The following is a 16,568-nucleotide window of genomic DNA, read 5'->3' as shown; positions in this document are numbered from 1 at the left end:
TGGCAAGTACGAGGTCAGCCTGTACTATGTGAGACCTTATCTCAAAATAATAATAATAGTTAATAATAATTATAAATAATTACAAATACTAGTAATAGTAATGACTAATGATAATAATAGAAAATGACATCCTGATGTTCTCCCTAAATGGCTCTATGAACTGGACTGTGCCTGCTAGCTACTTATGTGTCAAATTCTTAGTGTGTGTGTGTGTGTGTTACCATTTCCCCTTGAGACTTGTACTGTGGCTACTGTGGTGTGCCTCTGTGCTTCCTGCGCATGCCTTCTCGGTCCTGACTTTTTTCTGCCTCCTTCCTCTTCCCTATCTTGCCACACCCCCCAACACTCTTTGGCCTTCAGCTGGCCCTGAGGCAGCCCAAGATATCTCTTAGCCCTGAAAGACTACTTTAGGGATAGAGATCATGAACAAAAAACTCATGTCTATAAAAAATTAACACCCCATTTCCCTCCCACAGGACCGTCAGTGTCTGAGCAGGCAGCAATAGACATTTTTTTAAAATATTTATTTATTTATTATGTATACAATATTCTGTCTGTGTGTATGCCTGCAGGCCAGAAGAGGGCACCAGACCCCATTACAGATGGTTGTGAGCCACCATGTGGTTGCTGGGAATTGAACTCAGGACCTTTGGAAGAGCAGGCAGCGCTTTTAACCACTGAGCCAACTCTCTAGCCCAGCAATAGACATTTTTGAAAATTCTTAAAACAAACAAACAACAACAACAAAACACCAAGGGCCCCGGAAGTGGGTTAATGAGTAACAGTGTTGCGGCACACGCTTGAGGGCTTAAGTGTGGATTTCCAAAACCAGTGTAAAAGCCAGACACAGTAACACAGTAACCCCAGCAGGCCCTTATGGGGAGAGGGGAGGCAGAGATACAAGCATCTCCAGTAGTTCATAGGCCAGCTAACCTGGCTAGGGTAGCTTTAAAGAGGCCATGTCTCAGGAGAAGGCAAAGTGGTGATAACTAACACCAACAGCCTGATTCACATGCCTGTCCTGTGATCTGCACACATTTGCGGTGGGTGTGCATCTGCACCCGTACACATGAATAAGTACACACACTTACCCCTCTCTTTCCCCCTTCCCTTCCCTTCCCTTCCCTTCCCTTCCCTTCCCTTCCCTTCCCTTCCCTTCCCTTCCCTTCCCTTCCCTTCCCTTCCCTTCCCTTCCCTTCCCTTCCCTTCCCTTCCTTCCTCCCTCCTCTCTCTCTCTCTCTCTCTCTCTCTCTCTCTCTCTCTCTCTCTCTCACACACACACACACACACACACACACACACACACACCCCACACACACCTGAGTGATCTTATCACTGAAAATACGAAGACCTGGTGCAGGCCTGGCAGCTTCCAATGAAGTTCCTCTATCCTGGTGATTCTGCTCATGCGTGTCCTTTTCCTGCAAATCCGAATACACAGTCACACAACTACTTATAACAGACGTTGATAGCAATTCTGCTCCCAGGTTCCTCACACTGGGAACAGTCTGCATGTTTGTCAACAGATGAATGGGTAATTAGGCTATGCCAAGCTTGTACAATGGAATACTGCTCGCCAATTTAGAGCAATGAACCGCCGCTACCTGAAGTGATACAGCTGCAGCTCAAAAGACGGTGTTGAGCAAAAGCCACATACAAAAGCACGCATATTGCAGGGCTTCACTGATACAAATGAGAAAAACAATTCAAAAAAAATACCATGGCATTAGAAATCAGAAAGTGGTTGTTACAGGAAAGAAAGAGGAGGGGGATGGATTGGAAATGAGCCTAATATGCTTTCCTATGGGGGTGGGCATGCTTTTTTCTTGTCTCTCTGATGCTTTCAATTGGCACAGGTGCTTGTCGATTGTCAGCACAGACCATCTGACCACTTATGAATCATTGTATTTCATGCTGTGTATCACCCGTTTTAAGGAGAAAGACAGTTCAGATAGTACAGAAGTATTCCAGAGAGAAAGAAGTCCCTGTGGTTCTCTGAACACACATTATGGGATTTGCTCACCACTGACCCAATACAGAGCAGAGGTTTCTTTCTAGTGGCGAGGGGGAAAGGGCACCTCCCATGACACCTGCCAGGGACCTTTTACCATAGGACAAAAGAAGCAGCAACAGCAGGCCCCAAATAGAAGCATTCTATGAAGTAAAATAACAGAGGCCACAAGCAAAGCTGGCCTCAGATTGTGGGCTAGATAGCAGGTTCTGAGCCAAAACTGCTTTCCAGGAAATGCCAATATTGAATCTGGACAGGGTGGGTGGAAGGGCAGGGAGGGAGAGAGGAGGTCACCAGCAAGTCAGCTAGGGACAAAATACATTGTCAGTTTGACAATGGATCCTGTTCCTCCTAAAGGTCCTGTGTTAGGGACATCAAAGCAATGGCACTGATTCTCCTGCACGGTTCTCAAGATATGCAGGAGAAAGGCAGGCAGTCCAAGGTTCCTTAAAGCAAAGTCTTCCCTTTGAATTTACATGGTGGAGAAGAATAGTCAATATCCCTATTAAAAGGCTAGGCACAGCCACTTGCATCCACCATGTTTAGCCCTCAAATAGGAAACATAAAAGAAGCTTTGTGATCTATTAGCACAGATGTGAGCTTGTAAATTGAACCTGCACACAAACCTTGGTTCTACCTGGGGAAAACTGTGTGGATTTAGGAAAATGACTTAGCTCTTCTGGACTACAGTTTCCCTTGCCTACAGAATGGGGGGGAAATGATACCTACTAGTGAAGTAGGAATTTCCTAATTCCTATCGAATGTTCAACTTCGAATCATGTCTGGGTTCTAAGGAACTTTCTAGTTGTCATTAGTAGCATCATCATCCAGATTCAGATTCATTTTTAATTTGGGGGCCTCATGTACACAATTATAATACAAGTTTCATGGCATTGTTCCATTTATGGATCACATTTTTGTTGTTTTATAACTGATCGGCCAAAACCTCCATGAACAAAGACCTAAAAGGAGAAGAGACTCCAATGCATGATATCATTTCCAACTCCAAGAAGTTAAGGAGAGGGATATACAAGGTCATGAGTATGAATATGCATACATGAATATGTTTGTGCGTTGTGTGTGTATGCACACACATGCACACACATGTGTGTTGTGTGTGAAAGAAAGAAACCAGCAATTTACATAGTAGGAAAGAAAGGGAGAGGTTGTTACGTACAGTCTTCTGATTTCCATTTTAGAAAAATTAGAACAATACATTTCACAGACAAGGAAACAGAAGGTCCTGGGGAGGCGGCTTGTCTCGAGCCATGTTAGCAACAGGGCTAGAGTTAGGACTCAAAGTTCTGCATATCTTCTGAGACTTCATACAGCCCCTTTGTGCTCTCAAATGATTTGAATTCCACAAAATGCCTCCAAGCAGCCTTCAGGTAATGAGGTGACAAACAGCATATTGAAACGGTGTGCTTCCAAGCAGAAGTGTTTTACCACGGAAAAGATTATTTGAAGGCTAATTAGAATTCAGACATTCTTTAATGACTAACTCCTTAGGGCTATGTCAAAATCCATGTGAATATTTCCAGCTTCTTTTCTTATCATAGGTGATATTTATTCTCAGGAGAAAAAAAACGAAGGTATGTTAGTGACAGTTTTTGGAATTTGAGTTGAGCACTATGATCACAAAGACAGAAGTAGAGATCCATCTTAATAAGCTGAAAATAGTTGAGTAATACACAAGTAGAGTAATGATTTTGCATATATTTTAATAACACACTTTCAGCTTAGAAACTGAAAAGAATTCTTATTTCTACTGATGTGAATGGAACTATTAAGAGCACGGGTGTAAAGGTTCACCTTTGCCCTCTCTTTTGAAACTCTGAGCTGGGTGTGAGATAAAAACAGGGGAGAGAACCGTGACTAAAGACATTTGGGTAAATCTGACCTGCATTCCCCCGTTGAACCTTGAGGCAAAATGCATTTCTCAAATCTATTTTCTTCTCAGGCTGGCTAATTCCTTCCTTCTAAGAGGCAGATTCAGGCTCTCCCCTTGCTGATTTGTCTACGGCAGCAGACACACGTGCTGGGTCCAGCTTGCTTTCCCATACCGGGCTCTGATTCAGCTGAAGAAATTGTGACTCAAGATCACAATTACTGACTTCCGAGAGCCGCTGATTTCTCCCAGGAGAAGTAGCAGATGAGACGCCCTTCGCATTTTCAAAGACAGACAAATCCAAGCTGTTTCTGAATCATGCCCAGGCTTTCCTTTGCCTCTCATTTTTTCCCTCTGAGACTATTCTAAAAGTATGTAGGTATGACACTGTGAAAGGCAGAAGAGCCTGGCATCCCTTGGTAGGTAATAACCATCTGGTTTTACTTAGGTAAGCTGTTTCTCCACAGACTGAGACACCCCAGTTCAGTGGGTGCAACATAAGAGACGCAAAACTGATTGTCTTCTAAGTGGCACAGTGATTTTCTTCCCAAACTCTGTCTGAGCACCCTGTCATGGTGTTAGCTGAGGGGGGGGGACCCTCACAGCTCCCAGGTGCATACTCACTCATTCCCTGTAGTTCCAATTAAAGGAGGAAACCCAATGTAAAGACATCACGCGGCAGAGAGAAAACCTTCTGGCTTGTATAACAGAGACTGCACGTCATTAAAGGAGACAGAGGTACCCAGGCTGGCTATGTGAGTATGAGCAAGTCTTATAACCTCTGAATATGTCAGTTTCCTCACAGGTACAAGGACTGATAGTTCTATGTGGATGCCCCAGGCTTGTTAATGGGAATGAAGCAACAGATTCAAACCAATTACTATTATTAGTTCCTGGCACATGGTAACCACACAATAGGGTTGGCTATTATTATAATAAAAGATAGGATGTCAAAGGACCTTTTTTTGTGGAAGGCTAAATAAAATGAGACATGTTTGAAACTATAAATAAGCAATAAATATGATGACAAGGGAGTGATTTTTTTTTGTTCAACAACAGTTTTCCATAACAATGGTTATTTATTCAAACATAAACCTGGCATAGGCTGGTTTCTTATGCTCCATCATAAGCAAGATGCGTATGAGGAAACAATTAACATCAAACCAAATCTAAAGTGACAGGTCAAGAAACAAGGTGGAGGCCCGGTGGAGAGTGTTCAGTAAGCCAGAGTCCCTAGGAAGGGAGTCTGGAGAGAGTAATGGTAATCACACCAGAGACTGGATAAGGGAGCTTTGAAGGATCAGGATGCCCAAGTCACAGCCCAGATCAGTGAAATCTGAATCGTCCACAATGGAACTGAGAAATCAGGCTGTAAAAGGTTCACATGTGACCCCCAGAAGCAGACAGGGCTGAAGACTCTTTCTCTATGATCTGCCCACGCCACAATCCCCACCTCATAAGTGGAGAGCATATCCTGGCTGGCCAGTCTCTGAGCAACCCATACCCAGTCCCAAGAGCTCTTAAGAGAGGCCAAAAGAAAACTCAAGGCCAGGCTAGGTAGGAAGTGATTAGTGCATTTGGTGCTGGGTAGCCATTGCCTGGTATACAGTCTGGGTGCTGAATCAATAGGTGAATGAATTGACAAATGAGTAAACGATGAAGAACACAGTGTAACATATGCATGTTGATAAGGAAGTAAGGAGGTTAAGAACTTTCTGGAGGGCAATTTGAATGCATTCATATCTATTGACCCAGAAAATCTGCTTGTTGGAATCATCCCAAGAAGATGCAGTCCATGGATGGCTCCCCTCCTGAGTACCTGACGTTCTGGTTAGAGAGAGATCCACTGGCTCTAGGGGTGGAATGTCGGCACTTCAGGCTGACCATGGTCTTACAATCTCACTTCCATCAGCAGACAAGAGAAGGGCACTTGAGGCAAAGTCCAGAGTTGCTTTGCTCCCTTTAGGGCGTTACGGTTTGGGATTTGCAGGCTTTCAGCTAAGAACTCGGTGTAATGAAAATAGGAGAGAACTTGTAGAGGAGAAGAAGAGATCTGGAGAGATTAGGAGAGGAATCGAAGAGGGTAATGCAATGGTCTGGTTAGAATGCATGATATATTTGTATGAAACGTCAACGACAAAGTAAAAGTATTTTTTATTTTTATATATTTATTTTTAAATTTCATTTTACATTCTAACCCCATTTCTTCCTCTCATCTGTCCTCCTACCACTCCCCTCATGCCTCCTCCCTACCCCACTCCCCACTCCTCCCAAAGGGTAAGGTCTCCCATGGAGAGTCAACAAAGCCTGGCCCATTAAGTTGAGGCAGGACCAGACCCCTCCCCTCTGCATTAAGGCTGAGCATGGCCTCCCACCGTAGGGAATGGGCTCTAACAAGCTAACTATGCACCAGGGATAGATCCCCGTCCTACCAGGGGCCTCTCAGCTACACACTGTTCCCATAAGCAGGGTTCCTAGTTAGGCCCCGTGGAGGCTCCACAGCTGTCAGTCTAGAGTTGTTCTTTACAGACCTTGAAAGATCAACACTCAACTTCATATGGAAAAACAAAAAATCCAGAATAGCTAAAACAATCCTGTACAATAAAGGAACTTTTGGAGGCATCACTATTCCTGAGTTCAAACTCTACTATAGAACTATAGTAATAAAAACTGCTTAGTATTGGTGTAAAAACAGACACATAGACCAATGGGATCAGTTTGAAGACCCTGACATTAATCCACACACTCGTGAACACCTGATCTTTGACAAAGAAGCCAAAATTGTACAAAGAAAAAAAAAGAAATCCTCTTCAACAAATGGTGCTGGTATAAATGGATGTTAGCATGTAGAAGAATGCAAACAGATCCATACCTATCCCCATGCACAAAGTCTGAGTGGATTAAAGACCTCAACAGAAATGCAGTTACATTGAACCTGATAGAAGAGAAAGTGCGAAGAGTATGTGCCAACTGAACATATTGGCACAGGAGATCACTTCCAGAATATAACACCAGTAGCACAGAAACGGAGAACAACAATTAATAAATGGGACATCCTAAAACTGAGAAGCTTCTGTAAGGCAAAAGACACTATAAATAAGACAAAATGGCAGAATGGGAAAAGAGCTTCACCAACCCCACATCAGACAGAAGACTGATTTCCAAAATATGTAAAGAACTCAAGAAACTAGACATCAAAATACCAAATAATCCAACTAAAAAATTGGGGAACAGATCTAAACAGAGAACTCTCAACAGAAGAATCTCAAATGGCCAAAAGATATTTAAGGAATTGCTCAACATCCTTAGTTATCAGGTAAATGCAAATCAAAATGATTCTGAGATACCATCTCACACCTGTCAGAAAGGCTAAGATCAAAAACACGGAGGACAGCTTGTGTGGGAGAAGATGTGGAGTAAGGGGAACACACCGCCACTGCTGGTGAGAATACAAACTTGTACAGCCACTTTGGAAACCAGTATGGTGGTTTCTCAGCAAACTGGGAATCAACCTATCTCAAGACCCAGTGATACCAGTCTTGGGCATATACTCAGAGGACACACACTCAAACCACAAGGATATTTGCTTAACAGTGTTCATAGTAGCATTGTTTGTCATAGCCAGAACCTAAAATAAAAAAAAAACCTATAGCATAGACCTAGAGTTCAATGGCCCAAGACAAGAGATAGAAGAAAGCTTATAAGAAGGCCCTGCCAGTTAAGCACTTAGACATCCCAACAGGCCAGGGAAGGAGGACTTCATGCCTGATTTTCCTCAAGACAGCTATTCATTTCCCAGGGTGTGTTAACTGCAGAAAGAAGGTGTCTGTGGATGGTCAATAGGACTCAATTTTGCCAGTTGGGAGGGAGGACAGTAGTGACCTTTTGAGGATTTAGTCAGCATGATGAAGATGGGTATTTAATGTGGAGGGATTGACAAGCTTTGCGTGCTCCTTGAAGGCACAATGCATTAGTGCGAAACTCTCAGGCCCAGACCTCTATCCAGTATGCAGGTATTGATGGAGGCACCTCTTCTCGGTATTTGTAGCAGCACGAAATTGATGGGACTTTGACTTAGGAGGTATAATAAAGAAGAAAATTTGAAGTCATGCCTTTAAAAGAGCTAGCTAGCTCAACAGAACCTGTTAGATGTTTGTGCATGGACGTCTCGATGCTTATAAGAAAATAGAATCATCTTTAAATTTTAAAATATCCCCTGGGTAAGACTACTTACAAGAAATTTAATCCAGAAAAATATTATTCTTGTGTTATGAAATCAAAGCAGTGGAAGGAAAAAAAATCAAAGGGAATGATCAGTCAGGAAAAATGTCCGGGTTCCAAAATGCTGCGGAAGACCGCATAAAAAGCACGGCTAATATTTAAGCTTGTGCTAAACATGTTTTTCCTCTATAGTCACTTTCCACCAAAAATGAGTTTCTATATGCCTTCAAATGCCCCTTCAAGGATTTATGCTGAGGGATTTCCTACCGTTCTTGGACTTAAAAGTTCACACAAGGTTATGAGGCTGGGTGGACATTGGAAATAAAAGGCCATGCAGAGGATAACCATCAGACCACATCTCCGAGGATACTGAGGTAACCCTTCTGTATTTTGCATAGCCCATTTATAAGGAGCATGATAGTTACCCTAAGTCAAAGCAGATTTTAGCACTGGGCAGCCATTCTGTAATGAACATGGGCCGTGGCTGGTATGGAGGACTAGTGTGTATGTGGGGTGTGCATGTGGAGGGAGATGTGTGTGCGTGTGTTTGTGAGTGTGTGTGTAGCTGTGACTGACACACTGACAAGCTACCAAACGGCAAATAGTCACATCATCTTTGATACCAAAGACGGCATCCCCACTACCATTGTGACCGTTATAATGTCTTTTTCCTGGGGTAGGCGAAAAAAAGAAAAGATATTCATGCCTTAAAAGCTGACTAAATTAGTATTAAATAGTATTGACTTATCAACCTTATTAAATGCAAATGCCTGGTGCTTGATAGTGCTATTGTGTTCTGAAACCAAAAGGCAAAGCGAGGAGCTGCTCTCCACTTTTACTTGGCAATCGTTCTTGCTAAGGTCAAGTTGACCTCCATGTGGTCAAATATACTGAGACAATCTCTTGTCCCTTATCTTAGATGAGCAGTGTTCCACATACTTACTCACTCCTATCTTCTAAAACATAAATCAGGGGCTTGAAGAGATGGCTCCGCACTTAAGAGCCCTTGCTGCAAGCTTGCAGAAGACCCGAGTGTGGTTCCCAGCACCCATGTCAGGTGGTTCACAACTGCCTGTAACTCTAGCTGCGGCAGATCTGATGCTTCCTGTCCTCTTTGGATACACACACACCATAAATTTATACACACAAACATACATACAAATAAAAAATAAATCTTTAAAAATGTTAAAAAAAACAAATCCGATTGTTTCTTCATCTGCATAAAGCTCTTGGATGGCATCTCCTTGTGAGGAACGTGCAGCCCTACAGAGCCTTGCCCAATCTGAACCAACTTGAACTCTTTCCAGCCTCATTGCCAGTGACTTTCGTCTTTGCTCAGAATACATCTTTCCTTCAAAGACACAGGCTGTTTCCTGCATTGGGGCTTGTCCACAGACTGTATATTCAGCTTGCAAAGCCCTCGCCATAGCTGCTGCATCTTCCTCTGGACTTTTCATCGGAAGTCAAAACAGCTCCCTGCCTTGGGAAGATTCTTTAACTATTTCCAAACCAGTTACTCTGTCTCACATCAGTCTCTGCATGGCTTTTCTCCGGGGCCTATCCCATTGGCACACTATTCTCTTTCCTTTGACTTCTGTATAGTCTGTCTTTACTATCTTATCTGGAATGAAAGCCCCATTACCATGTTCATTACTGTGTACCCAACATCCAGAATAGCAGCTGGTGCATAGATGGTATTCAGTGGATATGTGTTTGGAGGAAGGAGGGATGTAGGAAGTGAGAGAGAATAATATTTCTGAAGAATGTACTTAAAATATGTCTCAAATTTCTCACACAAGTGGCATGAAATAGTGACTAATGTGTTCAATATATATTATATATAACTGAAGAGCAACGGAGTTGAGTCATTGTCGTGTGGGATGTTGAAGCCATGCAGAGTAAATTAGCACTCGCCTTTTGATGAGTAAGAAGCTCTGCATGTGGCCCTATAGCCATGTGACATGCCGAGCATTTGATGTTGACACTGTATGGGAGAGCACAGCCCCTCCATGGGCATTGCTCCCAGAGCAGCTCCTCATCCAAAGAGGAAGAGAGTAAACTCTGTAATTCCCTTCAGGATGCAAAACAATGGCTCAGAGCCTTATTTAAGTTACTGTAGGATGGTGACCCAATTCAGAGCAACTACAAGGTAAGGGTGGAGCCTTGTTCAACACCCAATAAACAATTGTTGAATGACTGTGTTTATCAGATCTTTTCCGTCCAGAATCTTTATGCTTTATTTGCAAAACATGTAAACTAAATGCTTATTATGTACCAAGAATGCTACTAAATGCCTATAAATAATCAAACCGCACAAACAACAACCCTACAAAGAGAATAAGATTGTTACCACAACGTTACAAGTGAAAGCACTGAGTCATGGAAATAAGAAACTTGCACTCTAATGGCAGAATTGGAACCTAAACCTACTGCAGCCTTAGCTTCAAAGTCTGTTATCATAACCACTGGCCGAGGCAACTTAGAGTGTTTAGAGCCACAAAACTGTGTACCAAGGATTGGTAAGAAAAAAAAAAGACAGCATGGAAAAATATAAATGGAGAAACTGGGTAGTAAAGTTCCATAAACTTTTACATGCTTCTTTCTGGTGGTATCTCTGCTGGTTAAGCGAAGAAAAGGAGAGCTTTGGGGTCCTGCCAGCATTCCCAACCTAGTGTCCCTGCAACCGCAGCACATCTCTTCCTCCCTTCCTATTCCTACTATAATTCTAAGTCAGTGGTACTAGGCCCTATACAACACCAGCTGATGCAACACCAAGGTGATATTTTTCAGTAACATAGCTGGGGGAAAAGGAGTTCTACTGACAAGTGGTGGGTAGGGGAGACCAAAGAAGTTCTTATGGGTGGATTCCCTAACCCTACCCTGCCTACAGCCAAGATTTGCCCAATTTCAACTGTTAATAGTGCAAACTGGAGTCATCCTGGCCTTGATGCAGAGACCACCTTTCAGAAAAGGAATGAAAAGGGTGGTAAAGTCATCCATGAGCCTCTGCAAAGTTCCAACCTGGAACTTGTTGCTCCTCTATAAAACCTCTGGAGAAGAGCTGCCTCTTGTAGTTTCTTGCTGTCTGCCTTCCTTTCTTCTAATTCCTGAAGCTACAGCTATTCACTCCTGCCCAGAGGGTGAGAACAACACTGGCCCAAAATCGCACATAGCAGAAGCTGCCAATATCCATGCCCTTTGACAGCTTCTTAATGCTGTCAGATTGGAATTTGGGATTCCTAAAGCTCCTTTGCTTAATTCCACTCAATAAATAAAAGGAACTTACATATAATTCTGAAACAAATGGTCCCACCTTTATTGTATCTAAAGCACGCCAAAGCCGAGAAGAACTGTACATACAGTGCTTACCAAGGTCTTTTTTTATTTTTCCATTCAAAAATTTACACTTCCTCCCCTCCTCCCATTTCCCTCCTGCTCCCCCGCTCCCCCTTCTCCCTCCTCTTCCCTCCTTAAGAGAGGGCAGGGTATCCTGCCCTGTGGGAAGTCCAAGATCTTTGAAGAGAAGAGTGGACCTGGATGAGGCCAGCAAGAGCCAAAGCAGATCTCTAAGCTGGACCCCACAGCAAGACTCATGATTTAGAATATTTTTTATGAGGGAAAAGGGAAGGGATGGAGGAGGGGAGAGAAAGAAGGAAAAAACAGATTGTGATTCCTCAGTGTCAGACCTAGGGTGGAGGGAATTACGTGGTATGATGAACCCTAAAGGCTTAGACCTGACTGCTGGGTCCGTTTCTGATCTGTGACTGTGATCATCATTCTAATTCCTTCTATTTGAAATGAGGTTCCAGATGCCTAAATAAAGATGCTGGGTCAGACAGAGGTCTGATCTCCAAAATATCCAAAGAACTCAAGAAATTGGTCATCAAAAGAACAAATAATCCAATGAAAAAAAATGGAGTACAGACCTAAACAGAGAACTCTCAACAGAGGAATCTAAAATGACTGAAAGACACTTAAGGAAATGTTCAACATCCTTAGCCAGCAGAGAAATGCAAACCAACACAACTTTGAGATTCTATCTTACACCTGTAAGAATGGCCAAAGACAAAAACACTGATGTCAACCTATCCTGGAGAGGTTGTGGAGTAAAGGGAACACTCCTGCATTGCTGGTGGGAGTGCAAGCTGGTACAGCCCCTTTGGATATCAGTGTGGCGATTTCTCAGAAAATTAGGAAACAACCTTCCTCAAGACCCAGTAATACCACTTTTGGGCATATATACAAAGGATGCTCAATCATGACACAAGGACATGTCCTCAAATATGTTCATAGCAGCTTTGTTTGTCATAGCCAGAACCTGGAAGCAACCTAAATGCCCTTAGACAGAATAATGGATAAGAAAAAGATGGTACATTTACACAATGGAGTACCACACACCAGAGAAAAATAATGACATTTTGAAATTTGAAGGCAAATGGATGGAGCTAGAAAACATCATATTGAGTGAGGTAACCCAGACCCAGAAAGACAATTATCATATGTGCTCACTCATAAGTGGTTTTTAAACATAAAACAAAGAAATCCAGCCTATAAATTACAATCCCAGAGAACCTAGATAACAATGAGGACACTAAGAGAGACATACATGAATCTAATCCACATGGGAAGTAGAAAAAGACAAGATCTCCTGAGTAAATTGGGAGCATGGGGACCATGGGAGAGGGTTGAAGGAGAGGGGAGAGATAGGGAGGTGAGCAGAGAAAAATTTATAGCTCAATAAAATCAATAAAAAGAAAGAAAGTAAGTAAGTAATTGGGGAAAAAACACAAAAAAAATAACATAAGAAAATATTATACTATTTATCATTTGGGTCATATGTAAAATGGGCATTATAAAAATAAAATAAAGTTTATAATGGGTAAAAAGATGCTGGGAAGGTCAATGGGAGACTGCAAAATATCCTCACAATGCATATGGATTACAGTGGAGTGTTATTGAATTTTTGTTTGCCCACTAAGGTTCCACTTTTTATTCACTTATCACAATTCACCTTTCCAACCATCTTGAAAATTAAGGGATCCAAAAACTTATTTATGCCTCTGGCTCCCCACCTCAGGAGGAGGTGCATGTCTTAAGAACTCAGTACAATAATAACGAGCACAGATAATTCTGAGAATCATTGTGTGTGTGTGTGACTCTATTTGCAACCCTTTGAAGGAATTATAAAGTTAATTGGGATTTACGATTGGTCTTGAGCTAATGAACACATGGACAACCTAGTCAATGTCATATCCTAAGATTTGTTATTTGATTCTCTTCTTGTCTTGCAGACAAAACTGCCTAGGTTGATACAGATAGGATCTTGCACAGATAAATGGACCAGGGCAGCACTTTTCTAACCTAAAGTACCCTGGAGTGCTTTCTGGACTCCATCTGACACTCAAAAGTCTGACCCAATCAGTCTAATGGTGCTAATAATTTGACTCTGAAATGTATTCCATGGCATTGTGTTTTGAATGTTTGTTCACCAGCTGATGACACTATGTCAGGAAACTGTGGCTCCTTTCAGTGGTGGGAAGAACCCTTAGCTAGCAGGATACTAGCAGAGCCCTGTTTCTTGTTCCAATGACAGCTATGCTTTGTGCTCTACAGTGGCGCAAGGAGTCTGCCACATGTTCCCAAGGCCACAAATTCCACCGTGTCTTCTTTTCCATGAAGGGCTGAAACCATGAACCCAAACAACTCTTTGCTCCTTTAAGTTATATCTGTCAGGCACTGTCAGAGTTAGGGTTCTATTGTTATAACGACAGTTTTATTCTGCCACACTGCTTACAGTCCATCATGAATAGAAGCCAGGGCAGGAACTCAAGGTAGGAGTTTGGAGGCAGGAACCAAAGCAGAGGCTACTGGAGAGTGCTGCTTACTGTCCTGCTCTCCATGACTTGCTCAGCCTGCTTTCTTCTATCACCAGGACCAGCTGCCCAGGAGTGGTTCTGTCCACAGTGGGCTGGACCCTTCCACATCCATCACTAATCAAGAAAATACCTTACAGTCTTGCCTATAGACCAATCTTCATTTTCTCTCTTCCAAGATGAGTCTACCTTGTGTCAAGTTGACAAAACAAGCAAAAACCTAGACAGGACAGGCATTGTCATCACAGCAGTACAAAAGTAGACATAGCCCATACAGACTGGGTTCAGGGATATGCAGGTCAAAACTCTCTATAAGGTGATACTTAGGTTAGATGAATTTAGGAATCTCTTGACAAGGTTTTCAAATTGTGGGGAGCAGCCCATCAAAGTACTAGCTTCTAACCTATGGTCCGTAACTCCCTTGCAATGTCTTTAGCCGAGATGTTTTGTAAGCATTGTTTGATGCTCCATTTGCTGTTACATCCAAGAGAAATATTTTTAGATATGAGATTTGTTTGCCTTCCAGCAAGATGCTCTACATCATTACTACCAATTAGGCAAGTTCATTTTTAGAGCTTTGAACCCATCCTTGTAAAATTCCCTTCTGCACATCCAGCCTTATATCTAACCAGTGCAACCGAACTGTACAGTTCCATTTATGAATTCTACTCTTGTAAATGTATTTCCAAAACTGTTTCAGAATTTCTTTGTCTGGTAAAGCCAGGCCTGCTGGTTTTAATGAGAATATGGTTTAAACATGGTTATCCAGATCACTGATATTTCATGACTTCCCAGAACACAGACAACACCCAGTACCCAAGGAGTCCCTTCTTCAAATGATTCTATCCTTTCTTCCTCTAGAAGGAAGGAGGTCTGCCCGCTTCATTCTTGCCTCATTTTACTGTTAGATACAGTGACATGGGCTAAAAACTGAATCCAGACCAAGTGAAAACAACATCTTGGCCTGGCTAAAGCACACCAGCATCACAAAGTAGCTAGCAGCATTCCTTGCACCCAGTGGGTGCTCAATCACTAGCTAAGGGAACTCAGTGATTCGCAGAACTACTAGAACTCCCTTGAAGAAAGCCCACGCAGGAATTCTCCCAACAACTGCTACATTCCACCAGCACTCGCGTGTGAGACTGTGCTCTATTGCATAATCAGCGAAGTTAAAGGAGCGTTATTTTTAGCTACTGGACTTCACAGGGACGATCAGAGTCCTATTTAAACTTCTCTTTCATCCCTAACCTTCAGATGACACTCTCAGGATTTGCTTTTGTAATTTGTATTTTTTTTTTAAAAAAAAGACTCCGTCAAAGATGGCCCCGAGCAGATTTAAAACAATACAAAACAACAAGAGAAATAAACCAGATGGCAAAAAAAAAATCATAAATCAGGCCAAGCCGTGCTGAACACGCTACAAAGAAAGGCATCATGAAACTGCAAAGGGAAGAGGCACTTCGTTCCTCATGGATAAGCCTCCATTATTGCTTCTTTGCGGAGGAAAGCCGGGAGGTCATCCAGGGGAGGCTGATGAGCTTCCTCCTCCACCTGTCACAGGCTGGGAGGAATTGCATGAGAGCTGGAAACCGGGAAAGGTCAGCATTCAGAGAAGGCGAATGGGACACTGCTTTCCCAGACAATACCCAGCCAAAGGGAAAACGGGCTTTGGTAGGATCTCTCTTGTTTTCCTTGCATGGTGGTCATGGTAGAGAAAGAAGAAATTGGCTCAATATATCTGCACCATTTCTAATACTTAATCAAAACAACAGAAACTTCCTAGTCGGGGGGAAAAAAACAAAATAACAAAAAACAAAACCACCCATCCCTATCCTTATGTTTTCAACAGATCTCAATAGAAGGACACATCGTTTCAGGGAAACATCATTAGTAGTCCCTCTGGGCTGAAGAGGACTAGAAAGAGAAGCTGAGGATCAGGACTTGCCCTGCTTGGCTGTGTCTCTGGTGCTGTACTAAAGATCTGGCTCTTCCTATCCAGGCAAGGGGTTTATCTTTTTGTTGCATAATTACTGAATGAAAAGTAAACTATTCAAAAGTTATTCTCTGTCTCTGATCTATCTGTGTGTGTCTGTCGGTCTAATTCTTCCTGTCTCCTTCCTTCTCCTTCTCCCTCTCTTCTATCTTCCTATCTTTTTCCCTCTCCTCCTCCCTCTCCCATCCCTCTCCCCCCTCCCTCTGTGTGTGTGTGTGTGTGTGTATCTGCTAGCTTGTATTAGCTTGGCCTTGTAGCCTTTATAACAGCTGCCATATTTTTCAAGTGCATTAAAATGTTTCTTTTTAACCAACAATAACTGGGCCTCTTAAGCAATAGTACATCTCCATTAGTTTAAGATATCTAGAAGTACATGTTGTTCTGTTGTAACACAACGTAGAAAATCTGGCACTAGCTTTCCAACCCTGGAGCCCTGTTTACAAACATACTGAATTATTATCTCCAGTATATCATCCTTGCCCCTGTCCACTTTATCTCTGTGACCTGAAAAGATGGGGAAGGTTTGCCAGGGCATGCTTGTCAATCTGAATTTACAGTCATGGACAATGCCAAAGACTCCTG

At 42.5% G+C, this 16,568-nt stretch overlaps 1 protein-coding gene across 5 annotated transcripts in view; it reads right to left on the bottom strand.

Annotated features, from left to right (window-relative positions):
• The window catches only part of Rai2 (retinoic acid induced 2), a 69,842-nt gene that overhangs the window by 24,656 nt on the left and 28,618 nt on the right, over nucleotides 1-16,568 (bottom strand). For 2 of the 5 annotated variants that reach the window (XM_075957949.1, XM_075957948.1), the window contains exon 2: nucleotides 1,320-1,421. The exons of the other annotated variants lie outside the window; for them this stretch is intronic. The gene's annotated coding sequence lies outside the window, so the exon portion shown is untranslated. The remainder of the gene's footprint in view (nucleotides 1-1,319; nucleotides 1,422-16,568) is intronic. 5 annotated transcript variants of the gene reach the window in all.

Source organism: Microtus pennsylvanicus, chromosome X (assembly GCF_037038515.1).
Source record: "Microtus pennsylvanicus isolate mMicPen1 chromosome X, mMicPen1.hap1, whole genome shotgun sequence".
Classification (NCBI taxonomy): domain Eukaryota; kingdom Metazoa; phylum Chordata; class Mammalia; order Rodentia; family Cricetidae; genus Microtus; species Microtus pennsylvanicus.
Note: the sequence above shows the minus strand (reverse complement) of the source record. Positions and strands in the feature narration are given on the sequence as shown.